At 41.7% G+C, this 21688-nt stretch overlaps 1 long non-coding RNA gene across 2 annotated transcripts in view; it reads left to right on the forward strand.

Moving 5' to 3' along the window:
• The window catches only part of LOC135289478 (uncharacterized), a 28801-nt gene that overhangs the window by 3127 nt on the left and 3986 nt on the right, over positions 1-21688 (forward strand). For both annotated transcript variants that reach the window (XR_010352250.1, XR_010352249.1), the window contains one exon: positions 20985-21090. This is a non-coding gene — a long non-coding RNA (uncharacterized LOC135289478). The remainder of the gene's footprint in view (positions 1-20984; positions 21091-21688) is intronic.

The raw sequence follows: 21688 nt of genomic DNA on the forward strand, positions 1-21688 counted from the left end.
ACAGAGAAAGAAGCTGAATTTAAGGCAACCTGGTATCTTGCAGGCAACAGCAACCTTGTTATAGGTTTGGGTTCTCTGGAAGCTGGTAGGAGAGATAGGAAAAGCCAAGTGGCATAACAAATGAGAACTTTGAAACAAAATTAAATTAAGGGAAACTTGATGACAAGCAGTTTTGTTGAAAGTTTTAATGTTGCTGGGAAGCTGTCTTCTTGTATTATGGCACAGAGCTATACATTACAAAGAACTGAAAATTCTACTTGGCAGAACACACAGTTTTGTTTATTCACGGATTTTTTTTTTTACACATTATCCCTGATGGTGCTGTATCAAATTAAAAGGCATACCTTATTGTAAAAAAATTCTTCCTTTTTTGTAGTAGAAATCTACCCTGTGTCAGTTTAAAACCATCACCCCTTGTCATATTGCTCCAGGCCCTGCTAAAAAGCCTGTCCCTGTCTTTCCTATAAAACCCCTTCCAGTACTGAAAGGTCACAACCAGGTCTCCCTGGAGCCTTCAGTCTTCCAGGCTGAACAACTGTAACCCTTGCAGCCTGTCCTCATTGGAATGCCAATGGTGTTTTCATAATAAAAGTTGTCTTTTCAGAAGTCAGTGCCTGGTAACAGGCACCCAACAAAATGCAACTAAAAATATATGAAAATGTACTGAACAAAAGGAGGGAGAGGGGGGTACCTATCATACCTTAAGAGCTACGTGCCAGTAAATGCAAAGTAAAACTAAATTGATAATCAACACATTTAGGCAGACTTTTGAATGGCTGCCTCCACTGCTGTATGCTTCTGCTAGCAAGGCTGCAGAAGCAGCACAGAGACAGACCTACAGACATACATCTCATTTTTCATACTGATGATCCAGTAAAGAGCACGGTGCTATCAGTGGTTTGGGTTTACTAATTTGTGATTTATCTTCTGTGAAATGACTATACAAATAAAAAAGCATGTAAAAGAGGCCAAGTGGCAGTAATGGGAAATTTTAACTACCAGCAATCAACTGCTACATTAGGAGGAGGAAATAAACCAGAGACTGGTGATCTCTGGTTTTTGACTTAATACAGAATATGCATTAAGCGTAAAAGGCTGGAATAAAATCCAGATTGCAGACAAGGGAGAAGGAGTTTTAGAAATAGTCAGGTGGTTGGGAAGATGAGGAAGACATTTTTCCACATCTAATTTCTTTGACATTCTGCTGTAAAAAAGCAAAGGGGCAGCACAGTTACCTAATATACAAAGCACCATGCAGCTTGGTGTCACCTGCAAATTTGCTGAGGGTGCACTTGATCCATATGTCTATGTCATTAATGAAGATATTAAATAACACAGTTCCTAATACAGACCCCTGGGGGACCCCACTTTTCACTGATGTCCACTGGGAGTCTGAGCCATTGATCACTACCCTCTGGATGTCACACAGTCACTTTCCTTTCCAATAGTCCACCCATCAACCTCTTTCCTCTCCAATTTAGAGAGAAGGATGTTGTTGGGGACCATGTCAAAGGCTTTACAGAATTCCAGATAAATTACATGTGTAACACTTGCCTTGTCCATTGATGCGGTTGCTCCATCATAGAAGGCTGCTGCATTGGTCAGGCAGGACTTGCCCTTGGTGAAGCTGCAATGGTTTTTTCAAACTACCTCCTTGTCTTCCATGTCAGAAGGTGCCATGGGGTCCGTGTCATGTAGGTGAGTGTAGAGGTTGAGGTATCTGATTGCTTCAGCTATAAATTTCATACCCCACCAATAGTGGCTGCAGACACCAGTGCTGCAGACATGAGTTCCAGATATTATTTCTTAGAATGCACTGCCGTCTATGGGAAAGAAGGAAGGAAATCAGCTGGTTGACATGCAGAAGCTTGAAACATGGTTTTGTTAGAATAAGTGCATGTGCACCAGTTAAGGCAAGACTTCCTCTTAATCAGTTTGGAGAAAACAAAAACGCTAGACTGGCATTCTTGTTTTCTCCGAACTGATTAAATGAAAACAGAATTGGCATCAGAAAACTCTCTTTGTCAAGAGACAGTGCTCCTAATTCAGTAAAAAACTTCTACATAGGCTTGTTTTACAGAAAATGTACATGATCCTGGGTCCAGACCATGGTGTACCATATCCAAAGCCCATTTCAGAGGAAGGCTTTGAAAAGTAACTGTTTTTCACATGCTGAACTGCAGAACATATGGGTAATCTGTCCTTCCTGGGAGTATATGGACAAGGGGATCAAATCTATCATTAGCAAATTTGCAGATGACACCAAGATGGATGTGAATGTCAGTCTGCTGGAAGGTACGAGGGTTCTGCAAAGGGATCTGGACAGGCTGGATTGATGGGCCAAATGCAGCAATATGAGGTTCAATAAAACCAAGTTTTGGGCCCTGTGCTTTGGCCACAGTAACCCCTTACATATTTACAGGCTGGTGTCAGAGTGGCTGCACAGGGGCCAGGTAGAAAGGGACCTGGGGTTACTGATTGACCTGGAGTTACTGATTACTGTCAATCAGTAAGTGCAGGTGGCCAAGAAAGCCAATGGCATTCTGTCCTGTATCACAAATAATGTGGTCAGGAGGACCAGGGAAGTGCCAGGGACCAGGCTCAGGACCCTGAGCACTGGTGAGGTCGTACCTTGACTGCTGTGTCCAGTTCTGCACCCCTCAGTTTGGGAAGAATGTTGAGATACTGGAGCATGTCCAGAGAATGGCAACAAGGCTGGTGAAGTCCTACAAGGAGCAGCTGAGGGAGCTGGGGTTGTTTAGCCTGGAGAAGAGGAGGCTCAGGGGAGACCTTACTGCTCTCCACAACTGCATGAAAGGAGAATGCAGCCAGGTGGGGCTTGGTCTCTTCTCCCAGGCAACCAGTGACAGGACAAGAGGACACAGTCTTAAGCAGCACTGGGGAGGTTTAGGTTGGACATTAGGAAGAAGTTCTTCACAGAAGGAGTGACTGGACATTGGAATGGCCTGCCCAGGGAAGCTGTGGAGTTGCTATACCTGGAGGTGTGTGAGAAAGACTGGATGTGGCACTCAGTGCCATGGTCTAGGTGACAAGGTGTTGTTGGGTCATAGGTTGGACTTGAACTTGGTGGTCTTTTCCATCATGATTGATTCTGTGATTTTGTGATATCTTACTGTACTTACCTTTACCAGCCCAATACTGCAAGACATGGTCTGTGATCTGGCTTGAGATTTTGCTTGTTGATTCCAGATGAGCAATTTATAATCTGAAGATAAAGGAAATCACAGACTCTATTCTTCCATTCATTCTCATTTCTGTTCTTTGCACAATGGCTGTGACTTGAACCAAAGCATCTTTTGCAGCCTCTGAATCCTCAAGTCTGCTCTTTGTTTTTCACTTCTGTTGTTCCTGTCTAGTAAGGGATTTTCCATTATTGTCTGTGGTGTTGGTGATTCTTCCAGTAAGTTCTTAAAAAAAAAAAACAGCCAAACCTAGGAGTACTTGATTTTAGTATTGGTAAACAATCTTATGTCTGGCTCCACATGTATTACCCTTTTGATTCACTCTGCGTTCATACCAAAGGAATTGAATGTATCTTCTTACACTGGTTATGTCTGTACTAATACTGTTAGCAGATATTAGACATCAGTATTAAACAGGTAGAATATAATCCAAAAACTCAGTATAGTCCTTGTGGATGACATGTTGTACAGGGCTGTATTTTATGGCTTCTCCCTGGAGAGTTATGCGGTTAGGCAAAAAAGCCTGCTGCTGCTTGATGTTTAATAGCTTGGACATTATTGTGGGGCCTGTAAAACCTCAACCTTGCTGTTACGTATGTTCTTCAGCAACTGTACAATCAGCACGTTATAGCTGCAAAATGTTCCTCAGTCAAGGGACTTGTAATCTAAAATAAATATTTAAAAGAAATATTCCAAAGGACTTTTGTCTACAGACTTGGATCATTGCAACAGTAAAATTTTTTAAAGTGGAGTTTTTTTGGCTAACTATAGATATACAAATGAAAAAGCAAAAATACTTCTTTTTGATAGATACATTCACTTCATAATTTGAAAACTTCTCATTCTTGTTTAACTCAGAGCTGCAGCATGTCAGCAAATGAAAATTATTCCAGTGTTCAGTTTGCCCCCTGTGGTGGTACAGTTAATTACTGTGGGTAGAGTACTTCTGACCCTTTTGCCATTATTGGTTATTACGACTTTGATCATAGGTTAATGTCCAGGAAACTGTAAGAAAGAAAATCAGCAGTATATTTAACTGCAATTCCTGCAAATTATTATTTTCTGACAATTTCCACTGAAAACAGAAAAATATATTAATACTACTGTATAAGTAGGTCTTCATGTGTCCTTCATCAAAGTATAGCACTGGCATCACATTTAATGCAGAGAAAATGAAGGTTAAGAATGAACTCTTGGCCCAAATAAAGTCAGTGGGAGCTTTGCCATGGCCTTTAGAGAACCAGCTTGTTACTACATGTATTCGGCCCAAGTCAGTATAACCAATTCTTATTTTATGGACTTTATTTTGAGCACATTTTTTCTTTAGTGGTTTGAGTGTGTTGAAAATACTGACCTTCTGAGCTAAAGGAAAATGAAATAAGGAAAAGGGGAAAAAAAAAAGTAAAGTGATTTGTGTGCATGATAAAAGTGTTTTTCTGCAATAACACAGCATGTGGTCAAGAATTACACAGGTTGCATTTGCCACTTTATATCTCCTGCCAGACGAATACAATTCAGGCCCTGTTACCCCCGCCTGCAGTACTGTTTCATAGTTATGAAGTCATGACAGCTGTGATTGCCGGTGTAGAGAATAAAGTCAGTGGAAAAAGTCTGGATAGCTTCCCACTGTACACAGGCCAAAAATAAGTTAGCTGGAATTAAAACAGAAGAGGAGAAAATTTGCAGGGGGAGAAAAGCAAGGAAAGAAAACAACGTCTCATACTGGGACACAAGCTGAGGCAAATAGACTCTGGGAGAGATCCTGACTCCTCTCCCATCTCTCCAGGGTCCTGGAACTGATAAAAAATCTGAGGTGTAACCAAGAACCCATTTTGGCCAAGTGTACTCTACCTCATGGAAATTGGTACTTCCCATTTCCTGCCTCCCTAGAGATTCACAAGTCATTTGAATTAATTTCATTCCCAGCTTAACAATAACTGTGCAAACACACCAGCTCAGTTCTTGCACCTGAGGAAACATTATGATCTATAAACTCACAATGTCCCACTTGAACACGGGGAGCAGGTGCTAATCAATAATGTGTTGCCGACATTTAAACAAGGGAGCTCCACAGACACAGTCTCCCATAGCTGGGACAAACACCACAGCTCCAACCCCTCCAGGTTCAGGGCTGTATGATTTCCAAAGCAGGATCTGATTTCCTCTTATTTCATCTACCATCTGTGGAAAAATACTCTCATATAATAAAAGCAACAATACTTTGCCAATGAATATTAATGGAAAATGTTTCCATTATGCTTGTGAAAAATAGTGCCAGGGTATGTGGAACAGTATAATGATCAGTACATACAGTTTGGTTCTGCATGTTGCTGTGTAAGTACCACAGAGAACAATGCCACTCTTTGGAGTTTTTTGCATCTTGCAACAAAAGATTTATCATTAAGGTAGTATCTGTGTTCTTCAGAAGGCCTTGGAGGAATCTTAAAGAGAGGTTGTTTTCTCTCTTAAAGAGAGGGATGACAAAGAAATACCTAGAGACAGTGATGTGTTGGATACAGAGAAATAGAAGCTGATTGCAGATCTTTCATGGGCCACAAAGAACCACTCTGCTCTATCTGTATCTCTGGCTGATCCCAGTGAACACCATAATTTGAATTCAGTATGATTATATTGATTGCAATTGCATTGAATAGGATCTACCTGGAAAAGCAAGTGTGGTGATACAAGACACATGGCAAAAGCTCTTGAGAAAAAGGATTAGCCAAAAAGACTAAAGAGGACTAAAATGGGGACCAGCTATTAAATTTTGAGTTCATAGGCATTTCAAGGTGCCCATGACCATATTCAGGGGGATGGGTGTACTTCTGCCTGACTTGGGGAGAAGAGCTTTAACTCATTCTTACAATGACAGTTCATGGGGGCCTAGGATTATGATGCTGACCAGTTTCAGTTGTGTGACTCAGGAGCTGTCCCTTATCTCAAACCCCTGCTATATGGTGATAAAGTTCCCTAGAACATACCAGTGGCAACAGCAGCAACAATATTTTTGCTTTTTATTGCTCCATCTTCTGTGGTCAGAACTCATCTTTGCCTTATTTAGAAATAAACTTTTATATTATCAAAGTATACATTATGTTATCACAGAGGCAGACTCAGACTGTTTGACTTTTTTAATCTTTATTCATTTATGATTTTAAAGACAGAAAAAATAGGTTGAAAAATTAAACATGGTGAAAGCCACATACAAGGGAAAGTTTAGAGATTTAAGTCTTCCCCTTCTGTGTGTCCTTCCTCAGCAATTACATCATCACTGTAGCACCTCGTTCATACAGTTCTGTGGGGTCTTGAGAAACAGCTAGCCTGCCATCAAAACACAAGAAAACAAAGATATTAATGGGAGATTTTAAACACTTGTTAAAATCACCTTCTCCAGTGCCATTGACAGTCAGGGACTTTTTCAGGGCTAAAGAACAGGAAAAAAAATGAACTGCTGCTTCCATTTTGAAACTGACTGTAAATAGGAGAAGGAAGAGCCAGTAACAAAGCTGGGAAAATATCACCAAGGGCAAAGCTTGACCCAATCTGCTGCAGCTATAGTAAAGTACTTTAACAGGTAACACCAAAAACAAAGCCTCCTGTGTCCAGAAAATTACAGACATTTCTACTCCCACATCATCCATCCAAAAAGTGCATTACATATTATTATATTAACTTATTTCCCCTACAATATTCCCTCACTATTTTTTTCTTTTGCATTTATTTTCTTCCTATGTCTTTAGCTTTTGGAAGGGAAACAAAGTTTCTGAAGTACTTTCCCACTTCATCCAGAGGTCAGTGCCAAGGCTGCAATTGGTCGATGCTTGGCACCTAAGCCAGCAGCCTCAAAGCCAGAGTGAAGCTTTCAACTACCAGAGTTGGTCACTGCCCACAGGCTAGTCCCTGACACAAATGGCATAGCTGAAGAGGAGAATAAAGAAACCTATGAATTGAAGAACTGGATTTTAAGACAACAAACATATGCAAGCTTACTTCAAAATGAGCACTAGCACACTTGAGCACTTGCATGGGGAAGGGTGGGAAAATAATTTATCAAGGTGTATTCAGATGGTAGAAGTGCATTGTCCTGGCCTTGCAGCTACAGGCTGAGATGCTTTATTAACATGTAATTATGTTGATTTCCATTCTGATAGCTCAGACTAAAAGAAAAATTAGAACATCTTGCTCTGCAGCCTCTTCCTGCTAATGTACTTGGAGTACTTTTCATTTAAGAAAATTGATTGTAGTCCGAAGACCTCTGTTTTATGTAAGACCACACCTCACTTCTCTGAGTCCTTAGGATTATATCACTGAAGGGATATCGGGAACAGACAAAGGTGATACAGAGACTCCATCATCAGAAGGCATGAAAGGACACTTTATCATTAGAAATCCACAGTTCTTACAGAAACAGTGATGGACCTAAGACCTGACTGGCCTTTAGGATTCTTCTCTCACCTATTGGTCAAGAAGGGACAACTCCTTCTTGTAAGCATCTTTGACAAACAGAGATTGCTTGGTGCAGAGAATGATGTAATAATTGTTTTAGTTCTTTCTCTTTCTACCAGTTTCTCACAGCTTGCCAGGAAAATCCTGGGAGAGCTATGTCTCTCTCTGTTCAGAGGATATGTGATTACCACAGGATTACAGGAGAAGGAAGCTGGATTGTACAAAGATGTGTTTCCTTGAGGCAGGTGACAGGGCATTGCAGTTGAACAAAGACAGGGAAGGATAACCCTTGATGCTCATCAAGACTGCAGGGCAGCACTCTGGGGTTTTTTGTCTAAAGGGTTTTGTTCTGTATCATGGCTGCTCCTCTTCTTCTGGTCCACTTGTATTTGCTTAAATTACAAATCACAGGCATGCTTACTCTCCATTCCAGTTTTCCCATTGATTTTGTATTTGCTGTGCATTGCCACAGCTGCCTGAATTTGAGTCTAGCTTCAACTCTGCAGCTGCTCAGTATATCCTTCCCACTGCCTGATCCTAGTTAGGATTTTGTTGAACTGGTTAACACACCTGAAGTCAACAGATGTGTTCAAAAGGTAGTATAAACCTCATATATTTTCTTTATGTGCTGTTTTCTCCCTCTGCACAATAGCCTTGTGCACATGATCTCCGTGTTCCTTACCATGCATTATGTTCTGTGTGCCCACAGTCTATGGTAAATGAGAATGACTATGCACAAAGGAATAAACCAAAGAACCACTGGACAAGATCAATCTTCTGGTCGATCTCTCATAAACACAAGTTCTCAAATTCTCATGCTTCCTGTAATCCATAATGCATTGAAACAGTAATCAAGGGAAAGCAAATTAAATCAAAAGCAAAAATGCTGTGTGGTTTTGGTTGTTTTGTTGTTGTTTTTTTGGTTGTTGGTTTGGTTTTTTGTTGTGGCTTTATTTTTTTTTTGTCATGGGGAGAGAACAAATTAAATGAACAAAACTATGTTACTTTTTCATATCAACCAGAAGGAACCTCTAAGTCAACTAAGTTTCTATTTTGAGCAAGAAATGCCCACATTTCCTTGTTAATTGTTTACAATTAACTGTTAATTGTTTACAATTAATGTTTATAATTAATTGTTTCTGGAAAGGGTAGGCAAATTTTCTCTACTTTTATTGCCCAACAAAGAATCAGAAGAGCACAGCAAAGGACACAAGTATTTGTGACTGACCATTTGTGTGCCATTTTACTGACACAATAAAACCAAGAAATGCAGAAACACTGAAAACAGTACCGTACACTACTGATAAGCATAGCTGGATCTCCATTTGCTCTTTTTCTATACGAGATGTAGGTGTTACCTGTGTTTGCCCATGAGATCAGGGCAAGTCAATTTACTGCTATTATCAGAGTCTCTGTGGCTCTTTTCAAGAGTCATGACATAAAACCTCTTCAAATATCATGCTTTCCTTTTGTGCAAAACAGCAGTGCATGGAAGGAAGACTCCAGTCTTTTCCTTTAAAGCTGCCATACAGCAGAGGAGAAAAAGATCCCTGCAGCGTGCTGTGAGCTGTGCACTATACCCATTAGTGACTTCATTCTGTGAGTTGCCTTCTCTGGCCCACATCCAGGAAAACACGAAGCGTACATTTAATTTTCAGCATGTGTGTAGAGTCATTAACTGTAAAGCACATTCTTACATGCCTCCCTCATTGCTTCTTTTCATTCTATTATAGAATATAAAAGGCAGCAGTGGCTTTTAGGGCTTGAGAATGTTTTGGAGGGGACCTAAATGAAAGTACTGAAACCTCCTCTCTGAATATAAGAATAGCAAGACAGTAATATTCTGATTGACATGCTAGTACTGCATGGAATACTGTACCGTGAACAAACTTTGTTGGGCAAACTTCTGTTTGCATGCATGGTGATTCATGCTGCTAAACTGAACAGTAGGAAAAGGTAACTGTCAAATGATGTCAACTGTTCTCACTTCAGCCACATTATGCAGCTATCCTGCATGTGTAAAGACACTATTTTTTTTCTTAAATTATGGCAGTGATATATCAATACAATCCAGTCCAATTTATATCACAACCTGCATACGGCTGCCTTCAGGAATGTATCTCTCTTGTTCCCGCAGGCAAGGATCTGCCAGGAAGGAAAAGCCTTCCTGAGATGGAATTGCTGGTTTTGAGAGCTTCATCTGCAGTGTCACTGAGGAACTCTGCAGATGTCATTTCCTATTCTGTGTCTCTTCCTGCAAGTTACCCTGTGGTATGTCAGTGGAGAGATATGCAGAGTGAACTCCTGGCTCTAATGAAGTCGCAAAAGACGGATGAAATGATATTTTATCACATTTTCATGCTTTCTTTAGTGTCACTACAAAATGACAGTCTCTCATACATAGGCCTCCTTCTCAAGCTGATACAAGTACATTATTATGCCTACTTCACCTGTGGAAGAACAAACACAGGCTAGTACCATGGCCAAACACCAGTGCGGTGGTAGAAGAAAAGTTTTTAATTAAGGAGGAGTGGAGTGGTGGGCTTGTGCCCAAATCATTGGACAGTGTAATTTCTTTTGGGATCTGACAGAGACATGGTAAAGACAAGTTGCACAGGCTCATGTCCATTTACAGAAGCTGCTTGTCCTCTCTGTTGCAAACTTCCTGTGGGCTCTGCTGGTGAGGACTGCCCAACTCCCAGCAGCTTTTGTGCTTGGAAGCCCAGAGAGCTGCCACATAGCAGCGCTCATGCTGGCAGCTTCCAGGCAAGGGAAAAGCTTCAGCAGCAGGGCAGCTGTGCTCAGGGACTGGTCTCTTTGGAAAAGCCAGACTGTGCTACTGTACTTACCATCAGTCCTCTTTGAGCATTGCAAAGCATGGCAAGCATAAATTAAATAATCTGTTAGCGTTCCCCACAAGAAAATAAATCTAGATTTGCCCTGGGAATTTGGAAAAACTTTCAATGTAGGACTAAATTTATCAAAATTGGGTGTTACCCACTATCAGAAAATACCTTTGCATTGCAGAAAAAGAAATACATGAGCATAAAATTCAAGCTCAGATCCTGAAGTTCTACAAACAATCAAACTTTTCTTTAACCAACATTACTTGTCTTATATATGGCATATATATGTTTAAAGTAGCCTCTTTTATACATAGCAGTAAATAAAATCACATTGCACTCAACTGGAAAAAAAATGGTGATACACTGTATGTACCAGATACCTTTTGAAAGTTCTCTGGAGAAAATAATACACACAGGCACTGAAATTTATTAAAATCCAAGTCATTTTTGAAGAAGCCAGCTTTACTAATGAGACAGCCTAAAAACCAGAGACTGTCCATTCCAGCATATGTGCATCATATGAAAGCCAGTAATTTTTTATTATCTTGGTATTGCCAGAAATTATATTAAGCTGAAACACAGCTCCAGCTAACAAAAGGTTCAAGTATATACTGGGACCTCTTAATGCTAGAACAATAAGCCAGCTTTATTACACTGATTATTGATAATATGAGGGTTGTGTACTGGTATTTAGTCATAACTACATAAAATTATTGTTTTTCTGCCATAATCATTGGCTACACAATTACAAGGGGCCAATAATATGTTTGTAAGTAATTACTGACAAAGATTTCTTTTGTTGTATATAAATGTAGTAAAAGCCTCAGGCTAATTTTACCAGCATGTTCATATGATATCACTTCCTGAAAATACATGGAAGGTTTTTTTTTAAGAAAAAAGGTATATACACAAAGGAAACGCTGTACAACTCCTACAGAAAAAAAAAAGTGACCTCAAGAAATATCCTGGGTTTCTACCTCAGAAACCTGTTTTAACATTGAGCTGATTGCAAGAGGAATTAAAGTAAAAACACTGATGCAAGGCTAGAGAGAATTTCTTTGTGAGCCACTCAGGAGCAGGAGGTGGAGCTTCCTTGTTCCGGAGTGACCCATTATAAGAGACCTCTGGGGAGCGCGGTGACCCGGAGCGCGGCGAACAGGAGCAGGCAAACAGGGTCACAGCAGTTTGCGCAGGCAGGGTAAGCAGGTAGGGCTGCAGGTTCTAGCTAGTTTGGTGAAGTATTTTTTATTGGTTGATTGATCTTGGGCTTTCTCCTAAGCAATGGTTCTAACCCGGTCAAATCTGTGGTTGGTACAAGTGTACATGACCAAGTAGAGCCCTCCAAAAAGGATGTGTCCGTACAGACCCATTCCTGCCCGGAGTGTTTGAGCTTATCAGTGGCTTCAGGGGATGTTATGGAGAAGGCCTGCCTGCGGTGTGAACAAGTGAATGACCTCCTTTCACTAGTGGCTGAGCTTAGGGAAGAAGTTGAAAGATTAAGGAGTATCAGGGATAGTGAAAAGGAAATAGACTGGTGGAGTTCAGCCCTTACATCTTTAAGGGAGGCCCACCAGGAGTCAGAGGCCTCATATGTCTTTCACTCTCAGGCAATAGAGGGGCACCTGGTAGATGAAGGGGAGTGGAAATGGGTCCCTGCTCGGGATGGTAATAACAAAAATCCCTCCTGCCCCCCATCCCCTAGCCAGGTGCCACTTCAGAATAGGTATGAGGCACTGGATCTAGACAGCCAGAGAGATGATTTAGAGGAAAATCATCTACCCAGTGAGCCTCCCAATTATGACTTGTCTAAAAAGAGGATTACCACCTCTAATGTCAAGAAAAAAAGAAGGGTAATCGTGGTGGGTGATTCCCTTCCGAGGGGGACAGAGGGCCCCGTATGTCGACCAGACCCATCCCACAGGGAGGTCTGCTGCCTCCCTGGGGCCTGGGTACGAAACATCACTGAGAAACTTCCTAGGCTGATTCAGTCCTCTGATTATTACCTACTGCTGATACTCCAAGCTGGCAGTGATGAGATTGAAAAGAGGAGTGTCAAGGTGATTAAAAGGGAGTTTAGGGCACTGGGTCAAGTGGTTGATAGGACAGGTGCACAGGTAGTGTTCTGCTCAGTCCCTTTGGTGGCAGAGAAAAATAATGAAAGGAATAGGAAAATCATATCATTAACAAATGGCTCAAGGGTTGGTGTTATCGGCAAAATTTTGGATTCTTTGATCATGGAGCAACCTTTATGGCACCTGCTCTATTGGAATCAGATGGGGTACATCTCTCTGTTAAGGGTAGGAGGTTTTTAGCTCATGAACTGGCAGACCTTATTGAGAGGGCTTTAAACTAGGTTTGAAGGGGGAAGGGGATGCAGCTGGGCTGTTTGGAAGCAGGCCCAAGGGTGGTAAGACTGTGTTAGGGGAGAAATCAGCAGCCCAGCTGAGATGCATGTATACCAATGCACGCAGCATGGGTAACAAACAAGAAGAGCTGGAGGCCATGGTGCATCAGCAGGACTATGATGTAGTTGCCATCACAGAAACGTGGTGGGATGACTCACATAGTTGGAGCACTGCACTGGATGGCTACAAGCTCTTCAGAAAAGACAGAAAAGGGAGAAGAGGTGGAGGGGTGGCCCTTTATATTAGGGAGGTTTTGGATGTCACAGGTATTGAGACTAATGATGATGAAGTTGAGTCCCTATGGGTAAAAATTAAGGGGAAGGCCAACAAGGCTGACATCCTACTGGGAGTCTGCTATCATCTACCCAACCAGGATGAAGAGGTGGACAACTTATTCTATAAACAACTGAACAAAGTCTCAGGATCATCAGCCCTTGTTCTTGTAGGTGACTTCAACCTACCAGACATCTGCTGGGAACTCAATACAGCAAAAAAACAGCAATCTAGAAGTTTTTTAGAATGTGTGGAGGATAACTTTTTGTCACAACTGGTGGGCAAACCCACCAGGGGAGGGGCTATGTTAGACCTATTGTTTACAAATAGAGATGTAGGTGATGTGGAGGTTGTAGGCCGCTTGGGGCATAGGGATCATGAAACTATAGAATTCTCAATAACTGGTGAAATAAGGAGGAATATCAATAAGATCTCTACACTGGACTTCCGGAGGGCAGACTTTGGCCTATTTAAAAGACTTATCCAGAGAATTCCTTGGGAAACAGCCCTTAAAAACAAAGGAGTCCAGGAGAGATGGGTGTGCTTCAAAGCAGAGATCTTGAGGGCACAAGAACAGACTGTCCCTGTGTGCCGAAAGATGAGTAGACGAGGCAAACGTCCAGTCTGGATGAGTAATGAGGTTTTGAAGGAACTTAGAAATAAGAAAAAGATGTATCATCTTTTTAAGGAGGGAGTGATTTCTGAGGAATTATTTAAGGGTGCTGCCAGGGCATGTAGAAAAAAATTAGGGAGGCCAAAGCTCAGTTTGAACTCAACTTGGCAACTTCTGTTAAAAATAATAAAAAAAGTTTTTACAAATATATTAATGGTAAAAGGAAGGGTATAACCAACCTCGGTTCCTTATTGGATGGAGCAGGCAAACTAGTTACTAAAGATGCGGAAAAGGCAGAAGTGTTTAATGTTTTCTTCACCTCAGTCTTTAGTGGTAAGATAGCTTATCCTCATGACATGACAACTGTCCTCAAGGGTTGGTAGGTGGTGCCAGGGATCAGAATGATCCTCTTATTATCCAAGAGGAGGCAGTCAGAGAACTGCTGGGACACTTGGATATTTATAAATCAATGGGACCAGATGGGATCCACCCTAGGGTGATGAGGGAGCTGGCAGATGAGGTTGCCAAGCCACTCTCCATCATTTACCAGGAGTCGTGGCTCACTGGTGAGGTTCCAGATGATTGGAAACTGGCCAATGTGACACCTGTTTACAAAAAAGGTGGGAAGGAGGATCCTGGTAACTACAGGCCAGTTAGCCTGACCTCAGTACCAGGTAAGATAATGGAACGGTTCATACTAAGTGCTATCACACAGCACTTACAAGATGGCCGGGGTATCAGACCGAGTCAGCATGGGTTTATGAAGGGCAGGTCATGTCTGACCAACCTGGTCTCCTTCTATGACCAAGTAACTCGTCTGATGGATGCAGGAAAGGCTGTGGATGTTGTCTATTTAGACTTCAGCAAGGCCTTTGACACTGTCTCCCACAGCACACTCCTGGAAAAGCTGGCAGCCCGTGGCTTGGATAGGAGCACTCTTGGCTGGGTTAGGAACTGGCTGCATGGCCGGGCCCAGAGAGTGGTGGTGAGCGGTGCTGCATCCAGCTGGCGGCCAGTCACCAGTGGTGTCCCTCAGGCATCTGTACTGGGACCAGTTCTATTTAATATTTTTATAGATGACATGGATGAGGGCATTGAGTCCTTCATTAGTAAATTTGCAGACGACACTAAGCTGGGAGCTTGTGTTGATCTATTGGAAGGAAGGAGGGCTCTGCAGAGAGACTTAGATCAGTTGGATGGATGGGCAGAGTCCAACAGTATGAAGTTTAATAAGTCTAAGTGCCGAGTTCTGCATTTTGGCCACAAAAATCCCCTACAGCGTTACAGGCTGGGGACGGTGTGGCTGGACAGTGTTCAGGCAGGAAGGGACCTGGGGGTGCTGGTTGACAGCCGATTGGATATGAGCCAGCAATGTGCCTTGGTGGCCAAGAAGGCCGAGGGCATCCTGGCCTGCATTAGGAATTGTGTGACCAGCAGGAGCAGGGAGGTCATTCTCCCCCTGTACTTGGCACTGGTGAGGCCACATCTTGAGTACTGTGTCCAGTTCTGGGCCCCTCAGTTTAGGAAGGATATTGAGATGCTTGAGCGTGTCCAGAGGAGAGCAACGAGGCTGGTGAGGGGCTTGGAAAACAAGCCCTACGAGGAACGTTTGAAGGAACTGGGGTTGTTTAGCCTGGAGAAGAGGAGGCTTAGAGGTGACCTTATTGCTCTCTACAACTTCCTGAAAGGAGGTTGTAGACAGGTGGGGGTCAGTCTCTTCCACCGGGCAGCAACTGACAGAACAAGGGGACACAGTCTCAAGCTACGTCAGGGAAGGTATAGGTTAGATATTAGGAAAAAATTTTTCACTGAAAGAATAATAAAGCACTGGAATTGTCTTCCCAGGGAGGTGGTGGAATCACCATCTCTGGATGTGTTTAAAAAAAGACTGGACATGGCACTTGGTGCTATAGTCTAGCTGAGATGTTAGGGCATAGGTTGGACTTGATGATCTTAGAGGTCTCTTCCAACCTCATTATTCTGTGATTCTGTGATTCTGTGATTCTTTTACATTGAGTAGCCTGCTTAGAGAATCATGATTCAATGGCAATATTTTATGAGTCACTCTATTGATTTGGCAAGACTTTGGTTTCCACAATGTCAGTTTACATAGGTTGGAGCCAACTGTACTCAACCTCTGTTCTAAATTAGTAGGCAAATCTGAATTGATTCAGCTGATTTTATAGGCTATTCTATTGAGTTTACAGGCTTCTCTCTGAAGCATAATTTGGTCAGTTTTATGTTTGTAAGAAAATTTAATTAAGCATGACAGACATACTTAACCTAGAAAATATTACTGTACTGTAAAAAAAATAACAAAGATACCACTCCTTTAAATACACAAAGCCTTTTTATCATGTCCTAGAATCTGTTTTGACATTTTTCTAGCTTGTCCAGATACACGAAAAATTTTCTAAAATATTTCTAAACCCGAGATGAATTTAGAGTTGCGTTTGAATTGAAAAAAAATTTATTGCTACTTTTTTTTTCTGGCAGAAATCTGTCATGTCTTGTCTTTGGCCAACAAGCTTCTACTTTCCTTAGGATTCTGGATAGAAATGTTCCTAAATCTCTTTTTGCATGGGAAACCGGTTTTGTTCTTATATCTCTGCACTGAATAGTGTCAAATTTCCTGTGCACTCTTGAGCTAGTCAGAAAAAAATAAGAACCAGCCCTGATCCAACCCCAAAAACTGTGATGGCACTGAAACTGGCTATAGTGAACTTACTTGTTATATCCTTTTGTTCTGTACTGTCTGGATTTGGCTAGCAGAAAAGCTTCTGAAGTGCTGTGAAGAAGGTTAAAAGATCTAACAAAAAATTCAGATGAGATTTTCCATCAGTTCCTCTTTAAGTATACAGTCTTCTCATGAATACTACACACAAAAATTAATTAGAGCAGAGGTGCAAAAACTTCCAACTTTTAAGTACAACTTATTGTTAGCTCTGGGAACCTTAGTTTTCTTCACATGGGTTATAAAAATAGGATTTTTAAATGTTTCCCATTAATCCAAAATGCCTTAATGCTTCATGGAACATCACGAGGGCCACCTTATCAAGGTGAAATGTTGTGGCATTTTGGGGTCTTTCAGTTATTCTTTGTAGGGTTACAAAATGGAGACATTTTTGTGACACTTCTGATAAAGAAAATCAGAATGATCCTGACATTTGCTGTAAGGAGACTTCTTTACACTAATCTGAATATTTAATTTTGAATTAAAATACTGCAAAGATAATATTTCCCTTCTAAACATGCACCACAGGCCTGTAGATTACAAGGGATCTCTTGTCACATAGCCATGACATAATATAGCAAAGCCATGCTACTCAGGCTGGGTAGTTTTTCATCCTCAGTATCTGAGCTACACTCCCTGTCTCTGTCCAGAAAAGAAAATATAGCATAACATATTGCAATATAATAAAATAAATCTAGACAATATTATATGTAAGAAGGCCCAACTCTAATATGTCACTTTGAGCACTCAATATTCTAGCTCCACAGGTCTACAGAAAATATTAGAAACAGTTTCATGGAAAATTACTTCAAGAAGTCATTACCTGCATGAGTGGAAGTATACTAAATCTTGTCCAACACAGAGACAATTACTGTGCTTGCAAAGAAGTGCCAAGAACATATTTTGAGAAAAGGAATACTTCTGACAGATGCATCAATTTGCTGGCATAAAGCACATCTTCCCCTAAGGGTTTTCAACAGAAAAGTGCTGCCAGTCAGAGCTTGCACCCTGACATCACACATCCCTGTACCCAAACTGACATTGTTATGTTTGTACATGTCTGTGAAGGTGAGTATCACTTAAGGAAATTTTTAATTTTTCACACTCTCATAGACTCTGGTGGTTGCTAAGTAGCAGAATTTGCAAATAACTAATGATGATAAAAGCAGTACATCAGAGAAACACAGAATCCCATAATTGTTAGAGTTGAAAGGGACATCTGGAGATCATCCAGTCCTACCCTCTGCCCAGGCAGGGTGACCTAAAGCGGGTTACACAGGAACTCATCCAGGTGGGTTTCAAATGTCTCCAGAGAGGACGACTCCACAAACTTCCTGAGCAGCCTGTTCTAGGGCTCTGCCACTCCTCATGAAATTCTCCTTCATGTAATGGCACAGCTTCTTGTGATTTAGTTTATGGCCATTGGTCCTCGTCCAATCACTGGCACCACTGAAAAAAGTCTGGCACTGTCCTCTTGGCACCCACCTTTGAGATATCAGTCTTCTCTTCTCCACACTAAATAGGCCCAGTTCCTACAGTCTGTCCTCATAAGACAGATGCTCCAGACCCCAAATTATCTTTGTGACCCTCTGTTGAACCCTCTCCAGCAACTCCTCATCTCTCTTTTCGTGAGGAGCCCAGAACTGGACACAGCACTCCAGATGCAGCCTCACCAGGGCTGAGTTGAGCCACAACTCCCTCGACCTTCTGGCCATGCTCTTCCTGATGCACCCCGGGATACCCTTGGCCCTCCTTGCCACAGGGGCACTGCCAGCTCACGGACAGCTTGTGATCCACCAGGAGTCCCAGGTCCTTCTCCACAGAGCTGCTCTGTAGGAGCAACCCCTGGCCTGTGCTGGCACTTGGAGCTGTTCTTGCCCAGGTGCAGGACCTGACACCTGCCCTTGCTGAACTCATTAAGTTTCTCTCTGCCCAGCTCTCCAGCCTGTCAAGGTCCCACTTGGGGGACCAATGGCAGCAGAGCCTTCAGGTGGATCACCACTCCCTCAGTTTAGAGCCATCAGCAACTTGCTGAGGGTACATTCTATCCCCTCATCTGGGCCATTGATAAGCAAGTTGAACAGGACTGGTTCCAGTATTGATTTATCCCAGAAAATGCCACTGGCTGTTGGTCTCCATGTGGATTCTGTTCTGCTGGTCAAGACCCTCTGAACTCGGCCATTCAGCCAGTTCTCAATCCACCTCACCACTCATTCCTCTAACCCACATTTCCTGAGCTTACCTGCGAGGATGTTATGGGAAACAGTGTCAAAAGCCTTGCTGAAGTCAAGGCAGACAACATCCACTGCACTCCCTTCATCAATTTGTCATGCCATGCCAATCAGATATGCACCCATGCTCAGAACTGTCTGGTGTTTTTACTTCTTTAAGCTTCTGTAGATCTGCATTTTAAAATAGAGATAAATAAAATATTCGTACAATTCATTCACTGTTTTCCTGGATAAATTCAAAGGTGTTGTGCAATGCTAAAATCAGGTCTCTTATGGGCTTACAAATAAAAGGCTGGTCATCAGGATTGCCATTAGGTTACCTGTGTGCCATTAGGATTCTGGTACACAGATAACCAGGACATGTGGCACACCCAGCCTCGCCTGTTTGCTCTCCCTCATTAGGGAAGTGCTGCAGGAAGACATGTAAAAGAATATGAGAAGCAAGAACTCACTTGAGATCTAGCATATAAATACCAGTTTGACAACTGCAGGTCTCTTTAACAAAGCACCAGTTTGGGTTTCTCATGAGCAAAGCCTTTACTTCAGCTGCAAAACCACCTGGAAAGCACTTGGCTTCATAACTGGCCATGAAGCAGAGCCCCTGACACATGCAGCAAAGGGAGGGATGCAGAGGGTGCCAGAGCTGGCAGAGTGGCTAGGACAAGGGGCTCGAGTGCCCGCACCAGCACCAAACCTGCAGGTACAACCACTGTCCTTCACTACAGTTGCTGCAACAATGTTGTTCTCTGACTTTCCAGCAGAGATTGGGGCCTATAACAAATTAACAGCACATACACAAACCCTAAAATTTAAATAGCTTTGATGTGATAAGAACAGTAGAAAGTAAAACAGTTCAGCATTTTATTCACTTGATAAGCATAGTATAACAGAATAATATTTTACTCTTGTCTTAAGAATAGCATAGCCTTGGAGAAATAGATGAAGGATGTAACTTAGGGAAACAGAAGTCATGCAAAACACAAGCAGGGTGCCAGCTGAGCTCTGCAAGACTGACAGAGCAGAAGTTATCCAAAACAACAATACTGCCCTTACTCAAAAATGGGGGTCAAGGAACAGCTAACTAAAAAGGACACTGGACAAGCTCCCCCAGTAAGCTTGAGGCTGCTGTGCAGGCCACCTGTCTCGTTTCTTAGAGAGAAACAAGACTTAAGTGTTATAAACTACATTTAAGGACCTTTTACAAATAAATAGGACTATTAATTAGGATGGTAATATGTACTGTATCAAATAACGCAATGCCTCCTTCAAACTTTTCAACCCTACTTAATAGTCAAACATCTCTCTGGAACAATAGGAGCTGAGGGGTATTTAGCTGGTGCTATGACCAGCTGCTGTTTTATTGAGTTTCTAGTCTAAATTGCTTTGGCTTTCCACTTTCTAAAGTCCACAAAAACCCTACACCCTCTTAAAAAAAAAAAAAAAGGCATCCAGCTGGGAGAACTTAAAATCATAGTACTTTTTCTACTGGTTTGGAAAGGTTTTAGAGAAAAGATTTTTGAAGTAGGATTTAATTTTTTAAAATATTTTAAATCTTTTGTTGGTGTGGGGAAAACAAAGAGAATGAAAATCAAATGTCCCTCTTAGTTGAAATTTTGCAGTGAATACTTGCATTCACTAATCTTAAATAACAAATATTAATAATTTTTTATTGCTTTTTTAAAGCATATTAAAACATAAGCCTAGACAACTTTGTACCCATCATGAGTAATAATATCAGAGCTGCAGTTTTTCCTGTGGAAAAAACCCCTTCAACACTTTTTTGACTCACATAACAAAGATACAAGATAAAATACAAGCTATAATGAAATAGTTAGGAAGAGGTCACTATGGGAAAAAGACTGGCAAACACTGTGAGAAATTCTGCTGACAACCTAGGTGAGTTGAGTTTCACTTCACAGATCACTTCATGGAAACATATGACCAGAGCAATGTAGTCTTGGATACCTTCTGCTGTATCTCTAGTATTGCAAATCAACTGGAATGCTTGGGAATATAATTGGATGTCCTGAACAGTTTTAGGAAAACCAGCATATTTGAACTGTGGTCACAGAACATTCTAATTCATTTGCCAAGTAATATTTTTCTGAAGTCTGACTGAAAAAAAAATAGACTCCACTGCAGCTTATAGCCAAATGTAGCCACTTAGAAACTTATCCATAACTATTCCATACCACCATTAATAATTTTTCCATTAAATCCTGTCAATTACCAGGTTTGCATAAACCACAGTACAGCTGTTGGCAGAAGTACAAGACTTGGTGGAGCTATAAAAGCAGCCTAGACACATTCAGGTAGAAAATTGCCTAACCTTTCAAAAGGTGAGTGCCATCCACCCCATAGAGGGACCTATAGAAACCACCTCTAGCACTAGACTTATATGGGGCTCGAGGCAAGAGAGGATTAGTTTGCCTGAATTCAGACCCTCTGCATAAGGAGCAGAGCACTTTAAATGTATCAACCAATTTTTTATTTCATCTATTCTTAGATCTAATGAGTAGTTTGGACCTGCTTCTTCCAATATATTATTCTGCAAAGGTTTGGGGTTTTTTTTAACCTAAGGATGAATGCTGCTTGCACAGGGCTAGACAAAGATGCTCTTGGTTAATGCTGACTGAAGAAACTACATCCTAGAGGTTTTACAAATGTTGCAATCTTATCATTCTTTTCAGTGAGGGAGATTAGATAAATACACAAGGAACGTATCAATCCAAGGGGAGGATTGGACTTTGCCAGAGATAACAGAGGGTGCATATTTCTCATATCACCTCTTTTTGGGGTGATCATCTGGAGCCAGATATCCCTGTTACAGCTGGGTAGAACTTGGCAGACAAGTAACCCTGAAACCTCCTCTGCCTGCAGCATGAAAGAGGGATGTGTCATATCAGCTGGAGAGGTCTTCAGAGGAGGTGATGGAGA

The sequence above is a fragment of the Passer domesticus genome, chromosome Z, assembly GCF_036417665.1.
Source record: "Passer domesticus isolate bPasDom1 chromosome Z, bPasDom1.hap1, whole genome shotgun sequence".
Taxonomy (NCBI): domain Eukaryota; kingdom Metazoa; phylum Chordata; class Aves; order Passeriformes; family Passeridae; genus Passer; species Passer domesticus.